Here is an 11,821-nt window from a genome sequence, read left to right as displayed (position 1 = left end):
TTAATCATTATATAGTGTCCTTCCTTATCTTTTCTGATGGATTTAACTTTAAAGTCTATTTTGTCGGAAATTACTATTGCCACTTCTGCTCTTTTTTGATTGTTGTTTGCTTGATATATTTTTTCCACCCTTTGGGTTTTAGTTTGTTTTTGTCTCTAAGTCTAAGGTGTGTCTCTTGTAAGCAGCATATAGGGGGATTTTTTTTTAAATCCGTTCTGCCACTCTCCATCTCTTTATTGGTGCATTTAGTCCATTTACATTCAGCGTAATTATGGATAGGTATGAATTTAGTGCTATCATTTTGATGTCTTTTTTTGTGTGTTGTTGACAGTTTCTTTTTCGCACTTAATTTTATGTGCTGAATAGATTACCTTTCCTCATATTCATTGTTGTTGATTTTTTTTCTGGTGAGTCTGTATTTTTTTCTTGCATTTTATTTTCATGTGTTGGATAGTTTGTCCCTTTTGCGGTTACCTTATTATTTACCCTTACTTTTCTAAATTTGAACCTAACTTTTATTTCTTTGTATTGCCTTGTCTTTGTCTCCGTATGAAAGATCTATGACTACATTTCTTAGTCCCTCTTTATTTTTTTAATGTTGTCTTCTTTGACATAACATCACTTTTTCCCTGTTTTGAGCGTTTTTTAAAATAATTTTTATTGTGCTTTAAGTGAAAGTTTACAAATCAAGTCAGTCAGTCACATATAAGCTTATATACACCTTATTCCATACTCCCACTTACTCTTAAGCATTTTTTTAATCTTGATTTATTTTTTTGATTTCACTGTCTTGGTTGACTTCTGATTGCTCCGCCCAGTGTTCTAGTCTTGGGCTGGTACCTAGTATTATTGATTTTCTAACCAACGAACTCCCTTTAGTATTTCTCATAGTTTTGGTTTGGTTTTTATGAATTCCCTAAACGTCTGTTTATCTGGAAATGTCCTAATTTGACCTTCATATTTGAGACACAGTTTTGCTGGATATATGATTCTTGGCCGGCAATTTTTTTCCTTCAGTTTTTATGTAAGGCATCCTATTGCCTTGTTGCCTGCATGGTTTCTGCCATGTACTCCGAGCTTATTCTTATTGACTCTCCTTTGTAGGTGACTGTTTATCTCTAGATGCTCTTAAAATTCTCTCTTTATCTTTGGTTTTGGAAAGTTTGATTATAATATGTTTTGGTGCCTTTCTTTTAACGTCTACGTCATGTGAAATTCGATGAGCATCTTAGAGAGATATCTTTTCATCTTTCACGATATCAGGGAAGTTTTCTGCCAGCAATCTTCGATGATTCTCTCTGAATTTGCTGTTATCCCTCCCTGTTCTGGTACTGCAGTCACTCATAGGTTATTTATCTTGTTAGAGTCCCACATGATTCTTAAGGTTTCTTCATTTTTTCAAATTCCTTTATATGATTTTTCTTGAAGTATATTGGTGCCAAGTGCTGTATTTTCAACTTCAGAAATTCTGCTTTCCACTTGCTCAGTTCTGCCCCTCTGACTTTCTATTCAGTTGTCTCCTTCTGTAATTTTATTGTTACTCTTCTGAATTTCTAATTGCTGTCTGTCCATGGATTTTTCCAGCTTATTAAATTTTTCATTATGTTTCTGTATAACCTTTTTCATTTCTTCAACTACTTTATCTGTGTGTTCCTTGGCTTGTTCTGCGTATTGCCTCATTTCCTTCCTGATGTCTTGAAGGGTTCTGTATATTAATCTTTTGTATTCTGCCTTTAGTAATTCCAGGAAGGCACTTTCATCTAGAAGATCCCTTGATTCTTTGTTTTGAGAGCTTGTTGAGCCGATCATGGTCTGTTGCTTTATGTGACTTGATATTGACTGTCGTCTCTGAGCCATCTATAAGTTATTGTATTAGCTTATTTTATGTTTGCTTACTGTGTTGTAGCTTTTTGCTTTGGTTTGTTTTGATATTCCCAAATGGGTTGCCTGGGTGAGCTAGCTTGATTATTTTCGCCTTTGGAGCTCTGACGTCCTGTCCCTCGATGGCTACAGCTGTTATCAGGCATATCAGTCTAGGAGTCCATTCAGTTTTCTTGCATGAATTCAGCTCAGGTATCCAGGTAGCCGATTATCAATATGTGGTACAGGCTCTGTCCTACAGTCTTAGAGGGGCAGGGGTGATTGGTGCAGGTACTGGTACCTGGTTGCAGCAGGGCATCATACTCTGAACAAGGCAGGGGCCTGAGAATCATCCCCCACGTGTCTCTGAGGAAAGCATGTCCCTGTTCCCTAGAGCCTATAGGTGGTGGTGGGGGGGGGGGGCTCTGCAGACAGACCATGGGCACACAATGATTTTGGTTGTAAGGACTGGGAGGTACCAGTTCTCCTTGGACCCTTGTCGCGGGTGGCTGGGTGACCTGAGTGGAGCCTCCAGTCCTTTAGCCCCTGATGTGGGTAGGTGAGGACCCTGTGTAATAAGCAAAGCAATGTCAAACATCAAAGTCTCACCTCTCCACCACACAGCTGAAATGGTTGTAGTCTGCCAAGGAGGGCCTATTCTACTGAAATAGGCCCACAAAAGTCCATGCAGAGGGGAAAGGTACTCAAAGTCCACGGACTGTTTATGCCCAGACAGGAGCCGCTCCTGTCCTGAGCTCTTCTGGTTAGTGGAGCTGGCAAATTATCTTTTCCCCTAATTGCAGTTTTATTCCTTCTCCAAGGCTGAGAGGATGGTTCTAGGCACTGAACAGGGCCTACCTCAGGGTCAGGAAAATCAGCTGCTGAAGCCGACTTGGGATCGGGGTGGGAGGTGGTGTGGTAAAATATACGCAGGTACTTAGCTTTTGCCAAGAGCCCTGTTCTTCTTTGGTTCCAGAGGTATGAGAAGGCTGTGTAGCTGGCTGCTTCTCCCTGAGGAAACTGCCACCGAACACTAGTACCAGCCTGCCACAGCAGCTCCCAGGAATGGTGCCTGAGTGCTCCCGGTGATTCAGGTCCAGTAACTCCTCTGTGCTTCTGAAATGTCTCTTCCTCCCCCTGACTCTCAGTTTGTTTTCTAACCTGCCTTTGATGTTCAGGGCTCCTGGCTTATCATAAATATACTCGTTTCACTTGTTTTTTCAGGTCTTTGTTGTAAGAGGGCTCACTGGAAGCATTTGTTTATTCCACCATCTTGGCCCCTCCTTCCTCTGCATCCACATTTTAGGTATCTGTTAGAGCAGCACCTCACTCCTGGTAACAAATTCTGTCTTGGTTATCTAGGGCGGCTATGATAGAAATACCACAAGTGGATGGCTTTATGACAGAGAATTATTCTCTCAGTCTAGGAAGCTAGAAGACTGAATTCAGGGTGCAAGCTCCAGATGATGGCTTTCTCTCTCTGTTAGCTGTGGAGGAAGGTCCCTGTCATCAATCTTCCCTTGGTCTAGGAGCCTCTTAGTGCAGGAACCTCAGGTCCAAAGGACGCACTCTTCTCCTGGTGCTGCTTCTTGATTGTATGAGGTCCCCATGTCTGTCTGCTCACTTCTGTCTTGTATATCAAAAGAGATTGGCTTAAGATACAATCTAATTTTGTATATTGAGTCCTGCCTCATTAACATAACTGCTACTAATCCCATCTCATTAACATCATAGAGATAGAATTTACAACACACAGGAAAATCACATCAGATGACAAAATTGTGGACAGTCACATGATACTTGGTATCATGGCCTAGCCAAATTGATACACATATTTTTGGGGGACACAATTTAATCCATGACAGGACAGTTGTAAAATTAGTAAGAATACTTTCCTTTGGGAAAGGCCAGATTCAAAATCAGTAATCTTCAAGGACTTACACATTCTTTGGTCATGACCTTTCATGTGAAGGATCATTGAGCAGAGAGAAGACAATGGGAATTTTACATAAATATTTTTGGGGACACCTTGGAAGGCTTCAAATCAAGTAGCGAGGCTGTGCTCTGTTTGTTCTGAGTAGAATGGAGGTAAAATCTACCAACCCTCACCAGAGGGATACCCTCATCATCAGGGTGTCTCCTGGGAGATACCCATTGCTAATAGGACCTATGTTCAAATAGTAAGTGGATTTTATTCAACCAGCTCCCTCCAATGGTTATACATTTGTTTAAGTTGTGATCTGTGGATATTCACATTTAGTAGAAGATTTTCCCTGTCACCAAGCTATGGCAACTTTTGTGGCTAAGAAATTGCTGGAAAATATCATTCCCACTTGGGGCTCCAGCCATCCTTGGCAGTAATTTAGGTACCCCACTTTACTGGACAAGTGATCGCTGCTATTTGTAAAGTATTTCCGGTTTTTTTGTCAGCTCCGTCGTTCTCACCACACGCAGTCCTCTGGATTTGTGGAACGGAACAACGGTATCGTAAAGACCTAATTGGCAAAACTTTCATCTTCAGTGGGGCTGATCTGACCGTCATAAATTGACCCCTTATGAGATAATTGCAGGATAGCCAATGAATTTACCTTATTTATCAGGAGCTGCTGATTCAAATTTGATCCAAGCCAATTCATTAAAATATTGCCAGGCCTTATTTCATTATGCCAAGGAGTATGCTCCTCAAGCAAGCATTTGATGGCGGAGGTACTGAATGGCTCACAAGGCCTCCTCTTGCACCTGGCAATTATGTTTATTGGAAGACACATCAATTAAAGGATTCACTTGAGCCTTGTTGGAAGGGTCCATACCTATTCCCCCTAATTCATCCTTGTGTTCCTAAATTACAAGGAGTTAAGGAGTGAGGCCATTTATCTCAACTGAAAAAGACTACAGCACCTGTTTGTACTAGAAGCCACAGAAGAACTCAAAGTGAAATTCACTTGTGTTCAAACATGAAGTAGATGACTGCAAGAGTGAATAACTTACCCCAGGTCATGGAGCTGGAACATGCAAGTGGCTAAGACCTTTAGGCTCTGTTATACTGCTATCTTTCTAGCTTTAGCGATTCTGTATCTGTTGTATACTTAAGAATTATTTTTTGGTAAACATTTATGCAACTTTTGGAGATTTTTGGAGTTAGTTTGGTAATTTTAACCAAACCCATTGCTGTTGAGTTCTTACTGACTCATAGTGACCCCATAGGACAGAGTAGAACTGCCCCATAGGGTTTCCAAGGAGCACTTGGTCCATTTGAACTGCAGACCTTTTGGTTAGCAGCTGAACCTTAACTACTACACCATCAGGGTTTCCTTGGTGATTACAGGCACAGTTATTTTTTCTGGATGTTTGTGGTAGTATTCCTTTTCCATATTTGTGTTCTAATCATGACTCCCATTACTGCTTTAATACCTTTATTGTTTCCTTTTTCTATTGCTTGGCAAGAAAATGCTTTTATCAAATTAGTTATATCAGTAGCCAGTGATAACGATTTAACTGAATGCTGGATGCATCACTCTTCCCCTCAGTCTACACAAGATCATACTGATCCTTTTGCTGTGCCAGTATTAGATAATAAATCCACACCTGATTTTACTGTTGATTTTGAGAAACCCTTTAAATGGGCTATTCATGTCACATTATGGCTACTTCCAGAATTACCCACTTATCCATCAGCTCCCTGTTACAATCTTAACAATGCATGGTTAGAATGTTTTATTCTATCCACACCATGCAATCTTTTTATTGATGGTGTTTGATATTATTCTACAGTAGTAGCAGATAGTCATTTTAAAAATAATTTAAAAAAACTCTCAGTTTGTGCCTGACTCAAGGATCCCCTGGAATTTGGAGAATTATCCATTCGTGATGATTCATTAACTGCAAAGTGACTCAGAAGGGCCAATCAGTCCATCCCATTTCCTTATATTCAAACCGGGGCAGACATGTTGTGTGCCCCATCCAGATGTGTCTTTTTGTGTGGAGGATCAGCTTATTCAAGGGAAAACTCTGATAAGTCACTCTATATTTGGGCATTGTCATATTTACATGGTTGGAATATATGCTAGGCCCATGCACCTTAAAGATGCTAGGAGTTACCATGAGTATTCATTCATACAATGACGCCTTGCTATTGAACAGTAACTTCAAATTAATATCCATAAAGAAGATAGAACTTCTCCTCTCAGGTAATGCCATCATTTGTTACCAGGATGGGGAGATCCTTATTATGTGCTGTTGTTCCCTGGCTTGGTACTATGCAATAAAACATCCCATTAGCAATTTATCTGCCACTATGGCTAAAATTGTTGATGATGTGGCCAATGGAATGGCCGCCCAACAAAAAACCTTTAGAATCCTTGGCAAAAGTAGTATTGGACTATGGAATAGTTCTAGATTTCCTCTTAGCTCAGCAAGGAGAGTTTTGCTCCATTGCTAACACTTATTGTTGCTCTTGGATTAACTGGAGATGTTGAACAGGATATTGCTAAGATTCATCCAATGACTGTTTGGTTACAGTCTATACCCCTATAACTTTACCATTCTTTTTTTATATCTTCAGTTGGCTACTTAATAGTGCAGATTCTTGGTTATAGTCTCGGTTGCAAACTGGGTTAATTATTTTAATAATAATTTTTATTATTGGAATTATAAAATGTGTTATGCAATGTGCATCTACAACAGGAACTGATAACCCTTCCTCATCTCATGCTCAGAGAATTATGTATATCAACACTGCATTCAAGATCATGCTCAAAGAATTATGCATATCAACACTGCATTCAGGAACCCAAAATTAGAGAAGCCTCTTGACTTACATTAGCCATTTGAAAGTAAGTCAGCTTGTTCCTCCAATGTGGCCATACCCTATCCACTTCCCATACCGAAATCACTGAAGACAGCAGTTGCTCAGCCATAGCATGATGGACTTACTGGAGCTGCCCAGCAACCAAGATACCGATGGTCCCTGATTATGGGGGAAAAGGGGCTTACCGTGAAAAACCAGAAAGGAATAAATTATGAAGGTTGAGCCACCACCTGGGAGCAGCATATTGACAAACTCATGCGGAAGACATTATGCCCATAACTGTGAACAAAGGATGTTCTTCAGAACCCTTGATCAAAAGAACAGAATGATGTGGGATATAAACTCAAAAGAGGCATCTGATGTAAAGTAATATGGGTGAACTAATGCTAAAGCTCAGTATAATCTTTCACACAGATTCAAACCCTGTTGCTTAGGAACCAACCCTGTCATTAAGGAAACTATTCTTTGTGGTCAGGCTAAGAATGTGGATATTACATGTTCTGGGGTCTGTAACCAAACCTTATTGGAAGTTTTTGTGTTAGATCAGTCCAGAAAATCTTATGCTCTGAGTGAGGTAATGTTTAGGAATCTGTTGCCGACAGTATCTGTCATGCCATCATCATTTCATCATTTTGTGATGGTCATGAGACCCTCTCCACAAACACATACCTTGCAATTTTGTCCTTTAGCCAATTCATGTATTCTAGCTATATTAATGTAGCCACAAATGTTAAAAATCATGTTTTGCTTTGTCCCACCTTTAACTGATTTCAGTCACTGTAAACCAATCAGAATATTGTGTTTTGTAGTTCCTCCTATGGCATATAACTATGTGTGATTTGCACTCTCTCCCTTGGATCCATGAGCTTCGGACTCTGAGGTTTTCACAGTCTCCATTTGAATGACATATTGGCTTCAATAAATGTCTTTGATTTATTCTAACAGAGTTGGAGAATCTTTTCTCTGCAACAAGCATAATTTGGTGAAACTACTTGGAGAATTGGCAAATGCACCATCAAAAACTAATAGACAAAGAGACAAAAGGTTTAAATAAAATCAATAAGCTTAATATCAGCATGTACATAAAATCAGTAGTAGACAACTATCCACACCACTCCCTCAAGACAGTAAGTCCAGCCATTTTACAGGTGAATATTACTAAACTTACAAAAGAAAACATCTTTCTTTTATTTAACAAAGTAAATAGGAAGCTAAAAACACAACACCCAGAGACCAGGTGTGTAGTACAAAGACTTGACGCAGCAGGTGCTGTTCAGACACCTTGCCTTTTAACCCAAAACAGTTGCTGTCGGGTTGATTCTGACTCGTGGAGACCCCACATGTGTCAGAATAGAACTATACTCCATAGGGTTTTAAATGTTTGATTTTTTAAGAATTAGACTCAAAAGCCTTTCTACTGAGGCACCTCTGGGTAGACTCGAATCTCCAGCCTTTCAGTTAGCAGCCAAGCACATTAACCATTTGTATAAACCTTCCGACATATTCAACTTTTTGATAAGTGCAGTCATTTAAGCAACAGGACCATTCAGAGCCACTTCATTTATTCGAAAAGTCTTCCACATGACTGCTTCAAGGGTATCTTGGCTGGCGATGGCTCTTCTGTGGTTCAAATACATGCGAAATGCATATGTGGTTCAAATCCATGCAAAATGCATATAATATACTTCTGTAAGAAAATATACAATAATTGTATGTGTAGTATGATATAAACTCTGGGAGGAAAAAAAGCAGGCAAACATCTATGAAGAGTAAAAAAGACTGGAAGAAAATATACCACGATGTTAAGTGAAGTTAAGTTTGAATGACAGAAGTGTGAGTCGTTTCTTCTCTTTTCGATTTTTCTTTAGTGAGAAATAATTTAGTAGTTTCCAAATATATTGATGCTTCTTAGTAAACTTAAAAACTTTTAATGGTTCTATTACTTCATTGAAACAAACAGAAAACAACTAGCAAAATAGCAACAGAAAGCCTAACCGTATCAATGAGAACATTAAAATTGAATGGACTAAACACCCCAATCCAAAGGCAGAGATTATGTGACTGGATAAAACAACAGGATCCAACAATGGGTCTTGCTGCTTACAAGAGGAACACCTTAGATTCAAAGACACAAGTAGGTTGAAAATAAAGAATAGAAAAAGATACAGTATGTAAACAGTAACCATAAGAGAGCTGGAATGGCTATATTAATATCACATTAAATAGACTTTAAAACAAATATTACTATGGACCTTTTTGATAGCCAATACATCTAGAATATATAACAATTATAAATGTCCTTCAACAACAGACCCCCAAAATGCATGAAGCAGATACTGGAAGAATTAAAAGAGGAAATAGACAATTCATCAATAATAGTTAGGGATTTCAATACCCCACTCTCAGTCATTGATGGAATAACTATAGAAGATTTTAACACTACTCATCAACTTGACATGACTGATATTTATAAAATGTCCAAAGACTGCAGAACACACACTCTTTTCAAGTATACATGGAACATTGTCCAGTGTAGGCCTTATACAGGAGCCCAAAACAAGTCTCAATAAAATTAAAAAGACTGAAATTATATAAAGTGTGTTCTCTGATTCTCTGACCACAATGGAATTAAATTAGAAATCCACAACAGAAAGAAATATGAGAAAACACCAAACACTTGAAAATTAACACACTTCAAAATAATCCATGAATCAAAGAAGAAATCAGAAGAGACATTAAAAATTATCTGGACTTAATGAAAACAAAAGCACAACATATCAAAACATATGGGATGTATCTTAAGCATTGCTTTTGAAGAAATGTATAACTTTAAATGCCTATGATAGAAAAGAAGAGAAGTCACAAATAAAAAACCTAAGCTTCCACCTTAGGAAACTACAAAACAATGAGCAAGCTAAACACAAAGCAAGCAAGAGGTATGAAATAATACTGTAGCTGAAAGAAAAACCCAGAGAAAATCAAATAAACCAAGAGTTGGCTTTTTGAAAAAATCAACAAAATTGACAAACCTTTAACCCTTGGCTAGACTGACCAAGAAAACAAAAGAGAAGACACCGATTACCAAAATCAGGAACGAAAGAGGGGGCACCACTACCAACCCTACAGAAATGAGAAGAATTATAAGGGGTCTGCCCGCCCTCCGCCTCGGTCCGCTCCGGCTCCTCTCACGGTGGTGGCTCTGCGGCTGGGGAGACCTGCCACAGGTCGCTCTGTCTCAGCCGCCAACTCCTCCAGCGCAGGGGCAGGTGAAGCGGTGGCTGTCACCCCAGGGGTGGAACCCCTTCATGCACGAGCTGCGCTTCAGCACTCTGCAGAAGGCCCAGATCGCCATCATGACGCTGACCCTCTTCCCCATCTGACTCCTGTTTGCCGCCTTCACGATGCTGCTCGCCTGGTCCTTCCCTTTTGTACCTTCACTGGGATTTGCTGAGAGAAAACCAGAAGAGCCGTTGGCTTGTGGCAGAAGGTCGTGGACTTCCGGCTCAAGGCCGTCATGCAGACCACGTGATTTGCCAGCGACTCCCACCCAGTGGCCCAGAAGGGGTGACAGGCCCTACCGACTGACGCGGCCATTCTGACCCTTGGCACCACACTCCTCGTACTTCAACGCCGTTCCCGTGACCATGGCGTCCATTGTGATGAAGGCAGAGAGCAGGGGTATCCCCATACGGGGAACTCTGATCAAGTGCATCCGGCCAGTGTGTCCGGATCAGACCAGGACTTGTGCAGGAAAACAGTGGAAGAGATAAAAAGAGGGGCTTAAGTCCAATGGGAAGTTATGACAATGATTTTTCCAGAAGGTACTTGTACCAATGGGACCTGCCAAACTACCTTCAAGACTGGTGTGTTTATCTTTGGTGTTCCTGTCCAGCCTGTGGTTTTAGGATACCCAGATAAGCTGGACATGATCACGTGGACGTGGCAAGGACCTGGAGTGTTGGAAATGCTGTGGCTCGCCCTGTGTCAGTTTCACAGTTAGGTGGAATGAGTTTCTCCAAGTTTACCACCCTTCCAAGGCGAAGAGGAGCCCGGCGCTATACGCCAGCAGCATGAGGAGCGTCATGGCAGAAACCCTGGGCTTCTCCGACATGGATTACACGTTTGAGGATTGTTAGCTAGCCCCAGGGGAAGGACAGTCCGTCTCCCCTCCGACACTTGCCTTCTAGAATTTGCCAGGCTTGTGAGAGGCCTGGGGCTAAAGCTAGAAAAACTTGAAAAAGATCAGAAAGCGCGAAGGTGAAGAAGGGCGAGAAGACTGACTTGTGGAGTTCACGGAGCACTTGAAGTACCGCTTTCCGACACGCTGGACTGCGTGTTCCCACTGTTTGACGAGAGCGGAGGTGGCAAGATGGACCTGCGGAAATATGTGATCGCCTTGTCCGTGGTCTGCAGAGCGTCTGAGACTCTGGACACCATCTAGCTGCCATTCAAGACGTATGCATGGCAGGAGGACGGCTGCATAAATGAGGAAGACCTGTCCTGCATTCTGAAGACGGCCTTGGGCGTGGCAGAGCTGCTTCTGACAGACCTCTTCAGCGGTGTGGATGAAGATGAGAAGGGAAGAATCTCTTTTGCTAACAGGTTTGCACACATGTACCCAGACTTTGCAGAGGAATATCTGTATCCTGACCAGGCACGGTTTGAAACCTGCCCTTAGACTCTTGTCAGCGCCAACCCCGAACAGCGTCTGTACTGACTTCAGCCCCCAAAGCACTGACCCCGGGAGGAAGCCCCTTCATAGGAAACTGCACTAGGACAGAAGGTTCTGGAGTGAGGAACCTCCCCGGCTCTGTTGCCATGCCCTACCAGGGGCTGTGGCTCCCCATTTGCGCGTGAGGACATCTGGTGTTCTCTCTCTCCACCGAGCCTCCACATATTGTCTCCAGACTCTGGTTTTAGAAGAGGTAGGGTGTGTAAGGGGCCGTGGTGCCACGATGGTTAAGCGCTGGGCTTCTAGCCAAAAGGTCAATCGATGGAACCCACTAGCAACTCTGTGGGAGAAAGATGTGAGTCTGCTTACTTAAAGATTTACAGCCTTGGAAATCCTATGGGGCAGTTCTACCCTGTCCTGCTCTTTTTTGATTGTTTGCTTGATATATTTTTTTCCATCCTTTGAGTTTTAGTTTGTGTCTC

General features: G+C 41.3%; 1 pseudogene; it reads left to right on the top strand.

The window, feature by feature from the left end:
- Nucleotides 1–9,748: 9,748 nt before the first annotated feature.
- On the top strand, nt 9,749–11,491 carry LOC100657609 (lysophosphatidylcholine acyltransferase 1-like; annotated as a pseudogene).
- Nucleotides 11,492–11,821: the final 330 nt, after the last annotated feature.

This window comes from Loxodonta africana, chromosome 22 (assembly GCF_030014295.1).
Source record: "Loxodonta africana isolate mLoxAfr1 chromosome 22, mLoxAfr1.hap2, whole genome shotgun sequence".
Classification (NCBI taxonomy): Eukaryota; Metazoa; Chordata; class Mammalia; order Proboscidea; family Elephantidae; genus Loxodonta; species Loxodonta africana.
This window is presented reverse-complemented; position numbering and strand designations above follow the sequence as displayed.